Source organism: Nanorana parkeri, unplaced genomic scaffold (genome assembly GCF_000935625.1).
Source record: "Nanorana parkeri isolate BGI_ZX_2015 unplaced genomic scaffold, ASM93562v1 scaffold1798, whole genome shotgun sequence".
Lineage (NCBI taxonomy): Eukaryota > Metazoa > Chordata > Amphibia > Anura > Dicroglossidae > Nanorana > Nanorana parkeri.
Window position 1 is genome coordinate 72,378 of NW_017308066.1, and position 13,037 is coordinate 85,414.

General features: G+C 46.3%; 1 long non-coding RNA gene across 1 annotated transcript; it reads left to right on the plus strand.

Annotated features, from left to right (window-relative positions):
* Nucleotides 1-1,461: 1,461 nt before the first annotated feature.
* LOC108799743 lies at nt 1,462-3,421 on the plus strand. Its single transcript, XR_001942045.1, has 3 exons — nt 1,462-1,490; nt 2,172-2,250; nt 3,346-3,421. It is a non-coding gene; the product is annotated as an uncharacterized LOC108799743 (long non-coding RNA).
* Nucleotides 3,422-13,037: the final 9,616 nt, after the last annotated feature.

Genomic DNA, 13,037 nt, shown 5'->3' on the forward strand with positions numbered 1-13,037 from the left:
GTTATGCCACTTGCAGAGCCCACCTGATATACCAAACAGCCCACCTGAGAGTGACCCTGCAGAGCCCGCTATAGACTCTCTATGGTGGGCTCTGCAGGGTCTCAGGTGGGCTGCACACCTTTTAACTGTCAGTGCTGCCCGCCTCCGTGGTCGCCGGGCCCGCCTCCTTTTCCATCCCCGGCCCCGCCTCCTCTTCCATCGTCGGGCCCTGTCTACTCTTCTATTGATGGCCCCTGCCTCCTCTTACATCACTGGCCCCTCCTGCTTTAAGGTCGCCGGGCCGGGCCCCGCCTCCTCCTTCACTGCAAACGCCGGGTCCAGCCTCTTCTGCAGCAGCTGCTGGCTGTCACTGACACAGCTCAGCAGCGGCTGTGAAGAGGAACGCGTCGCTGCACACATCGCTGACAGGTTGTCAGTGATCAAACAGCGGAGTGTTCCTCTTCACAGCCGCCAGTGACAGCCAGCTCCCTGATATGCTATAGTGACACAGGCGGCCCGCACGGCACCAGAGGGATGCCCTGGCCGGGCCCCCCTGTGCCTGGGCCCCATAGCGGTCGCCTGGGTCGCTATGGCGATTGTTACGCCACTGCTAAGAACATTAATTTTTGCATCTATTCGCACAGAACAAACATTCAGAAAGCTTCCTAAGGGCTCCATGAGTTGGTTATCAATGGATACCAAAGTTCTTTCTAGTGCAGTATAGAATGTTCACATTGATATACTAATTTTCCACAGAGGGCGCTGTTGTAATACTCTGTATGATGGGAAACTGTTTATCCCAGTGGGGGAACATTGTGTTTAGGGATGCACCGATACCGATACTAGTATCGGTGCCGAGTATTTGGGCGGGTACTAGTACTCGCCCAAATGCTCCCATGCCTAGCCCGAAACTTCCTGTATCAGCATGCCAGGCAGCTCGTCATTACACGCGGCCCGGCTTCCTGATTGGCCAGGAAGCTGGCTACATGCTCCCTGTCACTTGTGACAAGAGAGCATGGAGCCGGCTTCCCGGCCAAACAGGAAGCCGGGCATCGTGTAATGACTCAGTGCTTGGCTTCCTGATTGGCTGGGAAGCTGGCCAATCAGGAAGTCGGGTGCCGTGCGTGTAATGACGCTGCGCCGGCTTTCTGATTGGCCAGAAAGCCGGCTCCATGCTCTCTCATCACCTTATGATGAGAAGCATGGGGACGGCTTCCCTGCTAATCAGGAAGCCGGGGGGCGAGTCATTACACACCACCTGGCTTCCTTAATGGGACTTCCGGTATCAGTATTCGGGATCGTCGAGTACCAAACAAAAAATATCGGTACTCGATACCGAAATAGCGGTATCGGTGCATCTCTAATTGTGTCATACAAATATCGAAATAGAAAATGCCGTCCTGAGACGCTCTCTGCTTCTCTCTAGAGGGGAACAATAATGAAAAGCTGTGGCTCACATTGACCGCGTGTCTCTCTGTAGCGTGCCTGGCTATCTTTCTGCTCTGTGTTCGGTAAGTACTACTTACTTGGGTACCTGTCTCCAGGGCAGCCATCAGGGGGGTACGGCCGATACTCATGTAAGGGGCACTGCTGGCCGACGGTGCAGGGCGAAGGGGCAGCCGGGCCCCAGCAGCGCATGGCCCCAGCATTGCCGCTCCAGCGGCTTCGAGACAAGCTGGGGCCCCATCAGCGACGCTGCTCATCTGATGTCGTACTGGCCGGAAGTGAAGTCACGTCAGTGACGTGACGTCACTTCCGGTCAGTCTGGCGGCAGAGGAGGCCTGATGCGCAGGTAAGAGGAGCTGAGTGGGAGGGAGGGGGGATGACCAGCCCACCTGAGACCCCTTCAAAGCCCACCATAGACAGTCTCAGATGGGCTGTGCAGCAGCTATAGTGGGCTCTGCAGGGTCACTCTCAGATGGGTCCTGTGTCCAGCGCGTAACTAAGCCCTGCGTCCAGCATGTCACTACATGGTTGGGGTTCCGGCCTAAAGCCGTGTATGGGGGCCCAAAATTTCTGATGGCTGCCCTGCCTGTCTCATGTGGGCTGTGCAGGCAAGCCTGAGCAAAGTCACACATGCAACCTTCAGCCGATCAGATCAGGTGGTATTAATGATATTACTTAACGTCTTTCATTCATAAATACAATATATATATTTATTAACTTATGTCATTTGTTTTATTTATTTTTAGATTTTGGAGAAGTGTGTTTCCGCAGATCCCCAAACCGAAGGATGATTTAAAGGACGCATTTAAGTTCGCACAACATCAGGTATCTATCGCCCCAAGTTGTGATCAATCTGCCTTTCTCAAGAAGCACAATATGTTGGCATGGCAGTTTTGAGAATGTGTCTGTCAGGGTGGATGTCAGTCTGGAGGAGTGCGGGTTCTTAGGCAGGATGTAGATGTATTTACATGCAGACCATTCTAGGTAACACCCACGTGTGATGATGAGCCTCTGCGATTGAAAGAACTGCAATCCAATAAATGAAGATGGGTGGGAGGGCAGTAAGGTCAGGGTGGAGAGCAAAGGGATATAAAATGCTGGATGTCCTCCAGCCAGGAAATGAGGCTCTATCTGACTTCCTGCAGCTTCTAATGTACTTTTTGAGAAGCTCCCAGTGTGCAGTGATATCAGAGGAAGAGGAGAGGAGCCGGTACAACTGTGCAAGACTGAAGGGAAGGTCGGAGGTCAGATATAAGACTGAAGGGAAGGACGGAGGTCAGATATAAGACTGAAGGGAAGGATGGAGGTCAGATATAAGACTGAAGGTAAGGACAGAGGTCAGGTAGAAGAGTGAAAGGAAGGTCTGAGGTCAGATATAAGACTGAAGGGAAGGGCGGAGGTCAGATATAAGACTGAAGGGAAGGACGGAGGTCACATAGAAGACTGCAGGGAAGGATGGAGGTCACATAGAAGACTGCAGGGAAGGATGGAGGTCAGATATAAGACTGAAGGGAAGGACAAGGAGCCGGTACAACTGTGCAAGACTGAAGGGAAGGTCGGAGGTCAGATATAAGACTGAAGGGAAGGACGGAGGTCAGATATAAGACTGAAGGGAAGGATGGAGGTCAGATATAAGACTGAAGGTAAGGACAGAGGTCAGGTAGAAGAGTGAAAGGAAGGTCTGAGGTCAGATATAAGACTGAAGGGAAGGGCGGAGGTCAGATATAAGACTGAAGGGAAGGACGGAGGTCACATAGAAGACTGCAGGGAAGGATGGAGGTCACATAGAAGACTGCAGGGAAGGATGGAGGTCAGATATAAGACTGAAGGGAAGGACGGAGGTCAGATATAAGACTGAAGGGAAGGACGGAGGTCACATATAAAGCACCCATGGTCCTGAGCTTCTCATCTTCCTCCTAGGCTCTCATCCGCTGCAATTCCTGGGACACGGAGGAAGTCATCAGCAACATTGAGGTGGTGGGATGTCCGGACAAGCCTCCAGACTATGCTGAGGTCACAGAATAAGCTTCTGTTTCTTCCAATTTATGGGTCACCGTCAGGAATCCTTCCATTGAATGTCATGCAGCCAGAGATTTGGGTGTTCTCCAGCGGTGAAGGACATTTGTCTGCACACTTCATGTAAGGATAAGCCGGAGGATGGCGAGTGAGCTTTGGAATCAGGAACCTGGAGCTGCACCTCCTTCCTTCTGCCATGACGGTTTGATCCTTTGCCCACTCAGCTTGTCCTTCCCTATAGAGCCTCATTTTATACTCAGGGTGGACTGGAGGGAGTTGCCAGACAGAGAAGCGTGATTGGTCGCTCCAGAGAACACGTCTCCACTTCTCTAGAGTCCAGTGGCGGCGCGCTTTACACCGCGGCATCCCATGCTTTGCATTGCACTTGGTGATGTGAGGCTTGGATGCAGCTGCTCGGCCATGGAAACCCATTCCATGAAGCTCTCTACGCACTGTTGTTGTGCCAATCTGAAGGCCGCATGGAGTTTGGAGGTCTGTAGCTATTGACTCTGCAGACAGATGGCGACATCTGCGCACTGTGCGCTTCGGCATACATACATTGAACATGAAAAAGATCCGATGCTAGATCTGCTTTAAGCTGATAAAAAAAAACAAACCCAAAACTAAACAAAAAAAAACTGTAAAGCTCCAAATTAGTTGGGATACTCCTGATTTGCAAATAAATATTTTTAGATAAATCTGAATTGTGAATTGTAAAGCTTCTGCGGTAATTAAATCTTGTATAATAATAATAATAATAATAATAATAATAATAATACATCACACACAGTTGCATTGAACAGAATTGGAAAGAGTGACACCTGGTGGCAGCTGACGGAATGACATTTGCCATAGATTGCCTGTATAGCATGCAGCTCGGTTATCTTGCAGTACATCGATCAGTATCTATGAACAGTGACCTGTATCTACATCAGGAAGGCACACGTGTACTAAACATGATATTGAATATCAATAAACCAGCCACGGCTGTGTCACACGGATCCTTAGGAACAGAATTTTAATTAAACGCATGGCAGACAAGTTTCTGTACAGATAACCTTAAGAAAAAAGTTGCATACTGGATCATTTGTAAACAGAATCACAAAGAAGCAGATTTTTTTATTTTTTTTTGTGTCGAGAACATGAAATCTCCGGAGCTCGGGATCAGAGGTACAAAAATAAAGTGCCTTTTAATGAAATCATGAATCGGTATGTGCTTCTTCAGAGTGACCGCAGCCTTTCCCGCAGCGTTCTCGCTCTCTCTCTCCTCCATGGAGCCGACTGATTCACTGCTTAAAGGTGACCAAACAGGTATTGATTTGTGATCAATCAAGATACGAGCATACAAGTGATTCATCGTTAAATAAAGCTGAACTCCGGGATAACCTAATATTATCTAAATACCAGAGTCCTGTGTGTTCTTCCTGAATCTTGGTGATCTTTGTGTATGTATTCCAGATCTGTGCAGTAATCCAGTGTGAGACTTGGAGCTTCCTGTAATAAAGACAGCTCACTGCTGCTCTCTCTCCTTGTGCAGGGTGACCGATCTCGTCTCCGCCCCCTACTGTAATAAAGACCGCTCACTGCTGCTCTCTCTCCTTGTGCAGGGTGACCGGTCTTGTCTCTGCCCCCTCCTGTAATAAAGACCAGTCACTGCTGCTCTCCCTGCTTGTGTAGGATGACTGGTCTTGTCTCCGCCCCCCCCTGTAATAAAGACCAGTCACTGCTGCTCTCTCTGCTTGTGCAATGTGGCCGATCTTGTCTCCGCCCCCTCCTGTAATAAAGACCAGTCACTGCTGCTAATCTTTTTATTGAAAGATTCAAGCAACTTTTATACAAAGGTAACAAAACATAAACGTAGTGTAAACTGTACAAAAATACCTATAGTTTCCTGTAGTGGGTGTGGCCTGCTGGGCCACTCCCACAGCTCTGCTGTCTTCATGCCTATGCACAGCACAGCAATGATGTCACTGCTACCGTTACAAGCTAATATAAAACACACACAGTTCCATTGAACAGAATTGGAAAGAGTGCCACCTGCAGGCAGATGATGGAATGACATTTGTCATAGATTGCCTGTATACCATACAGCTTGGCTATCTCACAATATATAGATCTGGGTTTACAAAGGCATTTGGTGTAACTTCTTTAAATTAAAGTATTTGTGGCCGGAGTTCAGCTTTAAAATATTGAACGATGCAACACGTACAGCATGCACCGAAAATATACGATCTATCAGGAATGGTCATTTAATCGATATGCATCATGATTGGTTGTCTGACGCACACACGCAGGTATTAGTTTGATCAATCAGAAACATTCCCGCCATGACCTCCGTGTTGAATAAGTCAATGAATGGAGGGACTTTGATTGATGATTCTTATTGAATTCAATCATTTTGTCCGCACCGAATGATCACATTGATACGTGTGTGGCCACCTTTACCCCGCGCCGGTACAACGTCATATCACCCAATTTTACACATTCAGTATCCCCCTCTCTCCGTATCCCTATAGAGACTCCACAATCACAATTCGTATCCACATTACACATCCCCGGCATTTGTTTACATACAATACAATTCTTCCTGTGAGAATGACATTGAGATGCTGTTTATGGCTTCCATTCGCCTCAGAGTGCCAGACGCGCATGAGCAGAAATTTGAATTTCGGGTACTTTGTGTTCGAGTTTCTCCTAAGCCTGTTAAGTCAGAGCCAGAAAATAAAAAAAACAGCAGGTCCCAGGATGCACTGCAATGGTCTGTGCACTTCTCCTGCATGAGCTGTACTGCCTGATGCATATATAGGCACACACATGGGGTCTCCGGCATGGGACAGCTGGCAGCTGCTGCTCTTCTCCTGCAAGCAAAGTGGGTGAAAGTGCTAAAGCAAAACCCCAGCCGCACAGGTAAATGGTCAGCGGAAACCCATGTTTGTTAACTGTTTTAGCTGGGGAAATATTTGTAGTTTTGGGGGATTCGGACTCCACGCCTATGCTGGACAGCCTGAAGAGTGACACCGGTATTTCCTCTGACTCCTTTTCAGTTTCCTGTGTCTTCAAGTTGAGCTACAAATATGCAGAATCGTGCTGCCAAGGTCCCCTCTGTAGGCTGCTTATAGTAGAATCCCCCCAGTACCTGGAACATATCAGGCTGACCAGCAAAGTACAAGGCTAGAGAGTCTCACTGGCTATACATACAATATATATATATTATATTCCAGAATATATTACATTGCACTTGGGCTAAATGCAGCGAGTGCGGTGCAACAGGGCTATCCCTAATAGACCCAATATATAGCAAAAGAGTCCAATGGTTGCATCACTTCCAACGTAGAAAAAGAAACAAAATATACATCACAGAAGTGTTTTAAAATTGCCAACAATGGCCGCAACCATTGGACTCTGCTATATACAGTATATATACACTGAGTGGCTGGATTATTATATACACTGAGTGAGGGTCATAATAATCTGGCCACTCAGTGTATATATATCAATCAATCGCATAAGGTCTCCTTGTGTTATATTTAGTACAGTTTCGACAATCATCGTATCTTAAAACCAGATTCTTTTTTTTAGATTGGAGTTCTGCTTTATAGGAATTATAAAAACAATTTTGATGATCAGCCATTAAATTTTGTGATACAAACTGCAGTTGCAAAGCTGCCATAGATGACAGAGCCACTTTACTGCCAACATAGCAATGGGCATTTGGGACTCACATGGCTCTGGGGGTAAGCAAGAGGCATGTGAGTCCCAATCTCTTGAGCCAAACCACCCCTTGAGCCAAAGGGGTGGTTTGGCTCAAGGGCCACATATAGTACACCCTCCAGAATTTCCAGGCAGAGCCCCTAAAGTGGATCAAGATGGGGGCTATGAAGTCCTATCCATCCACTGTGATCTGAACACTGAGCCAGTCCAACTCAACTACAGCATAGAGTACATGGGAGTGACAGGTACACTTGGAGAGCAATCACTTCAACCCATCACTGTTTAACCCTTGGAATTTCTAGAAGAAATTAAAGGATGGAAATTTAACCCTTTGGTTGCAGGCAGAATATATAATGAAAAATGTTTCAGCAAAATGCATTGTAGTCAATGGGGGAGGTGAAATTCAGGTGGTTGGCTACAATGGGTTATAATGGGCTCCTGAGGGTGACGGAAGCTCCCTTCATATATCCTGACCCCTCCGAACCATCATTATTTTTCAGTTTTTTTACTTCACAGGAATTTAAAAGGACAGTGAAAGTAAAAGAAACAATGTGACAGAAAACAAATACAGAAAAAAATAAATATAAAGAACACGGGATTTGTTTAGAGATACTTTCACACAATCTTTCATCCAAGATTCACCCATTTTCCAGTTGGATTCAACTGAAAAAAAATGAGAATCCTGTGTGAATTTTGTGTGAGAAGAAAATTGCAGGTAGACCACTAAATAAACTAAAGTACCCTGAATACACCTCCCAAAAAAACCCTCCAGCGTCTAAATGTATTTTTTCAATCAAATTTCGCCCACACAACTCAATGAGCAAAACGGAAAGTTTTGCGCTCCAGCAACGTTTCGCCTGCGGCTGCAGCAGTATTTTGGCAGCAGAATCAATTTCACCAAATTCACTCTCCTTATCCCCCCGATGCAGAAACCTGACAGCTCAAATTTTCTCTAACATATTGTTAGAACTTGTAGCATTGTGGAACTGCACTTGTCAAGTGAAAAGACTGTAATTAGGAAAGAGATACAATGTAGTCTTTGTTGGATCTCTTATCACAGTCCACTGACTTGGCACGCTCAGTTCTACAAGGGTATGAGCTCTCAGCTCTGTTCCTTTACCGGATTCCCTGAACCTATGTGTAAGAGGCTTACCTGCAGATGGACTCCTGCTTTTAGCACGTGAACGCGTGCATACGGAAGCGTGCTCGTTAGCGTACAGGTGCAAGCTCATTAGCGTGCACACTATCCTATTTAAACAGACATGAAGCCATGACCAAGTGGTCTTCAGCTTGTCCCTGTGTGCCCAGTACTCTGTTCTTGTATCCTGAAGTCCTGTGTATGAACCCGGCTTGTGACCAATTGACTCCGCCTCCTCCTCCTGATTCGGTACCTCTGCTCTCTGATCTTCTGTGTATGACCCTGGCTTACGTTTCTTGACCCAGCTCCTGATCTGTGTTTGGGCTCCCCGTGTATGACCTCGGCTTGAACCTGTCTTCCCCCCCTGGTCCACCACTTGGTGGATCGCTCCATCAGCATCCTGAGCAACGACATCCTGCCAGTGCTTCCTTGGTCTCATACCCGTTGCCTGCTCTGGTTTCAAGAGGTCCCGGTGTCATCTCGGTCCTGCCAATTCACCAGCTGGTCCGACGCTCTCAAGCACCTCCTCAAGAACCGGCCAGCCACCAGTATCGGCACCTGTGCTCCTCGCTCTATCTTTACATCCCCTGTCACCACTTCCAGAGGTGTGGGACGAGAGGTGCACGGGCAGCCCCCCTTCTCTGCTGAGTCTCCGGTCAGGTACGTGATACTATGTCAGGAACTTTGCATCTGCCACGAGAGGTTTTTAATGTTAAGTGTCCTCTAAGCTCCACACCACCCAAAGCGTATCGTTTATAACTATTACGACTGACTGTGCTCAAGAGATCCTTCATGGAAAAGGTCAGCTCACTTAGATACAAGTCCCTGAAATGTACTTTTAAAAGTTCATGTATTAGATTCCACATTATGCGCCTCAGAAGCAATGCTGATCTACAAGAACATGTTTTATCTGCACGTTCATGAAATAAAATACACGTATTGGTGACTCCGATGTGGTTTCTCTTTTGTTTTAATCCCAAAGGAACCCTCGGTAAAATGTTCAGGTCTCAGGGAACGCCTAATAAAAATATATATACAGCTCATGGCATGTCATCAATATCCGTAAGTTATAGATAGGATTATCAATGAAAGAATAAAGACTGATCTAGAGTATTTGACACTCGTGGTGGATCTTTAACAATAAAACGCCTATAGAACAAACAGCAAGTTGTTTATAGCTCAAAATGCTATGAATTAAAAAAAAAATTCAAGTTATAATAACAAAATAATCCTCTTCAGTAATAAATACAAAAAATAAAAGAGAAAGTTATAACAACGGCCAGAAAGAAATACATTTGGACTTCCTTGTCAGCAGTGAAGTTCCTTCTTACATTGGTGGTCATTGGGAAGACAGATCTAAAGATCATTGGTGGTATGCCACTGGATGTTGGCCCTAGAACTATGCAAGCAATTGGAATCCACCAAGGGATGTTGACCCTAGAACTATGCAGGCAGTTGGGATCCACCAAGGGATGTTGGCCCTAGAACTAAGCAGGCAGTTGGGATCCACCAAGGGATGTTGGCCCTAGGACTATGCAGGAAGTTGGGATCCACCAAGGGATGTTGGCCATAGAACTATTCAGGCAGTTGGGATCCACCAAGGGATGTTGGCCATAGAACTATGGAGGCAGTTGGTATCCACCAAGGTGTGTTGGCTCTAGAACTATGTAGGAAGTTGGTATCCACCAAGAGATGTTGGCCCTAGAACTATGCAGGCAATTGGGATCCACCAAGAGATGTTTGCCCTAGAACTATGCAGGCAGTTGGGATCCACCAAGGGATGTTGGCCCTAAAACTATGCAGGCAGTTGGGATCCACCAAAGGATGTTGGCCATAGAACTATGCAGGCAGTTGGGATCCACCAAGGGATGTTGGCCCTAGAACTATGCAGGCAGTTGGGATCCACCAAAGGATGTTGGCCATAGAACTATGCAGGCAGTTGGGATGCAGAAAGGTCGGTCAGTCTGCAACTGCTCAAGGAACCCTTAACAACCTCCAAAGGAACCCTAGAGTTCCACAGAACCCTGGTTGAGAATGGTTGGTTTAGAATGTCCCTGTAATGTGTTTTATATATTTTTTGCATTTAATTAAGAGCTGTTAATCATAAGGATTGATTTTTGCAAGGTCAGTTCGGTGGAAGCACCCTCAACGAAATGCAGAGTGAACACTTTTTAAAACAGCAGTCTCTATACATTGATCATTCATCAGCTGAACTGAATATACTTAAGAAAAATGCAAATACACTTGCAACACAGATCTATATGCCCGAATACTTAATGTTGATGTCAGGTGGACACATTTTAGACTGGAAGCACATTGGTGATAATGTAACACTTGCAACTGTTTTTACTACAGGCTACTCTGCTGGCATGCTGCGTTTTCTGCACTGGTGGACTGCGCTTAAAAAAGAAGAGAACATCCCTGGGGGTTTTTTTTTCACATGTGGCAAGACCACGGAGTCCTCACACTTTTTAAATCAAAGTGCCGAAACCTCCTACATGATTTAGGGTTGCGGACACCTAACCATCACACCTATATGGACTTGGTGGACATCCCACAGCAGAACCATGGGCAATAACATGGAGTTGGTCGTTCCCACCCTCAATAATAGGGAGTTGGCTCCCTTTGCACTTATAACATCCTTCACTCTTCTAGAAGGCATCCACAAGATTTTGGAGGGTGTCTGTGGGAATTTGTGCCCATTTGTGAGGTGAGGTACTGATGTTGGATGAGAAGACCTGGCTCACAATCACCGTTCCAATTAATCCCAAAGGTGTTCAGTAGGTTGCAGTCAGGGCTCTGTGTAGGACACTTGAGTTCCTCCACACCAAACTGGTCAAACCATGTCTTGGAGGGAGGCTACTTTTGTTCCCCATGTGTATTTAAAGTAGTCACCACTCCAAGCTTACTCCCAGAATGGACTACAATCTCAGTACAAATTAGTAAACTAAACATGAGACTGTAGTCAGTGGCGGAACAATCCACATAGCAACCCAGGCGGCCGCTATGGGGCCCGGGGCACAGGGGGGCCCCATGTGCGGTCCGCCTGGGTCGCTATGGCATCTCAGGCTGCTGGCTGTCACTGGCGGCTGTGAGGAGGAACACGCCGCTGTTCAGATCACTAACAACCAGTTAGTGACAGCCAGCAGCTGCGTAGAAGGCCATGTGCACTAGCTCCATCTGCTGTACATCTCCTACTGGCAGTCACCGGATGTGACCTGCCCAGTCGGAGAGCTTGACAAGTCGAAGCTTTTCGATAGAACACCAGCGTCGGCAGTGAAGGAGGAGGTGGGGCCCAGCAACGGAGGAGGCGGAGAGTGATTGGGGCTTACAGGTAAGAGGGTTTGGCCAACCCACCTGAGACCCTGCAGAGCCCACCATAGAAAGTATATGGTGGGCTCCGCAGGGTCACTCTCAGGTGGGTTGTTTGGGATATCAGGTGGGTGTAACTAGAAATCACAGGGCCCCAGACAAAATGTTGCTATGGGGCCCTGTGATTTCTAGTTACGCCCCTGACTGTAGTCCATCACGGGAGCGAGCTTGGAGCGGGGACTACTTTACAACACACACAGGGACCATGGGGAACAGACGTAGCCTCCCTCCAGAAGGAAGGACAGTGTCAGCACCAACTCAGAGATGATTGGAGGATCTACAGCCGAGTGATACACAAATAAGATACATTGTTGTTCACAGTAAAGGGACTTGAATGTATTTTTAAGATTTAACTCCCAACTTTAGTGTCACTTTAAGATTGTGAAAACTGAAGCTTTGTCTTATTTTTATGAATATATACCCTGAAGAAGTACTCCACTGAACAACATTCTAAAATGGCCATATAACCTAAACAAAATATACATTTCCAAAGCTACAACTCTCTGTTGAAACAAAAAAAAAAAGAGAGCTTGGAGCGGTGACTACTTTACAACACACACAGGGACCATGGGGAACAGACGTAGCCTCCCTCCAGAAGGAAGGACAGTGTCAGCACCAACTCAGAGATGATTGGAGGATCTACAGCCGAGTGATACACAAATAAGATACATTGTTGTTCACAGTAAAGGGACTTGAATGTATTTTTAAGATTTAACTCCCAACTTTAGTGTCACTTTAAGATTGTGAAAACTGAAGCTTTGTCTTATTTTTATGAATATATACCCTGAAGAAGTACTCCACTGAACAACATTCTAAAATGGCCATATAACCTAAACAAAATATACATTTCCAAAGCTACAACTCTCTGTTGAAACAAAAAAAAAAAGTATTATGCACTCATGCCGCTAACTGCCAGGCACATGTGGAAGAATGTAAATTGTTGCTCCCGTGTGTGGTCATTCTTAACATATTACAGGGAAACCTTAGACCAAAAAGAAAAGAAAAAATCCCGTCAGATCCCAGAGTTTCTAATGGCTGCCATTTTGTTTTTTTTTTTTTTTACAAAATATCTTGCTTTCATGTAAGGCTGGTGTAACAAAGTGCCACTTTTTATACATATCGGGTGAAGCTCAACAGATCACATCAGCTCGGGACCTCCATGATTTTTGATTGTTTAAAACAAAGATATGAGATGAGGAACATGAGGAGCTTAACTGTCTTCTCCAACCGGCTACGACAAAAATGGACGGCAGCCTTGCCTTAAGTTAAGCCAATGTTTACGTGAAACCTTTTTTTTTTTTTTACCTTGATAAAGGCCTTGTGAGTCATCTGCAACAGGAGCCTTACTCAGGGTTTATAACATATCTGATATCCT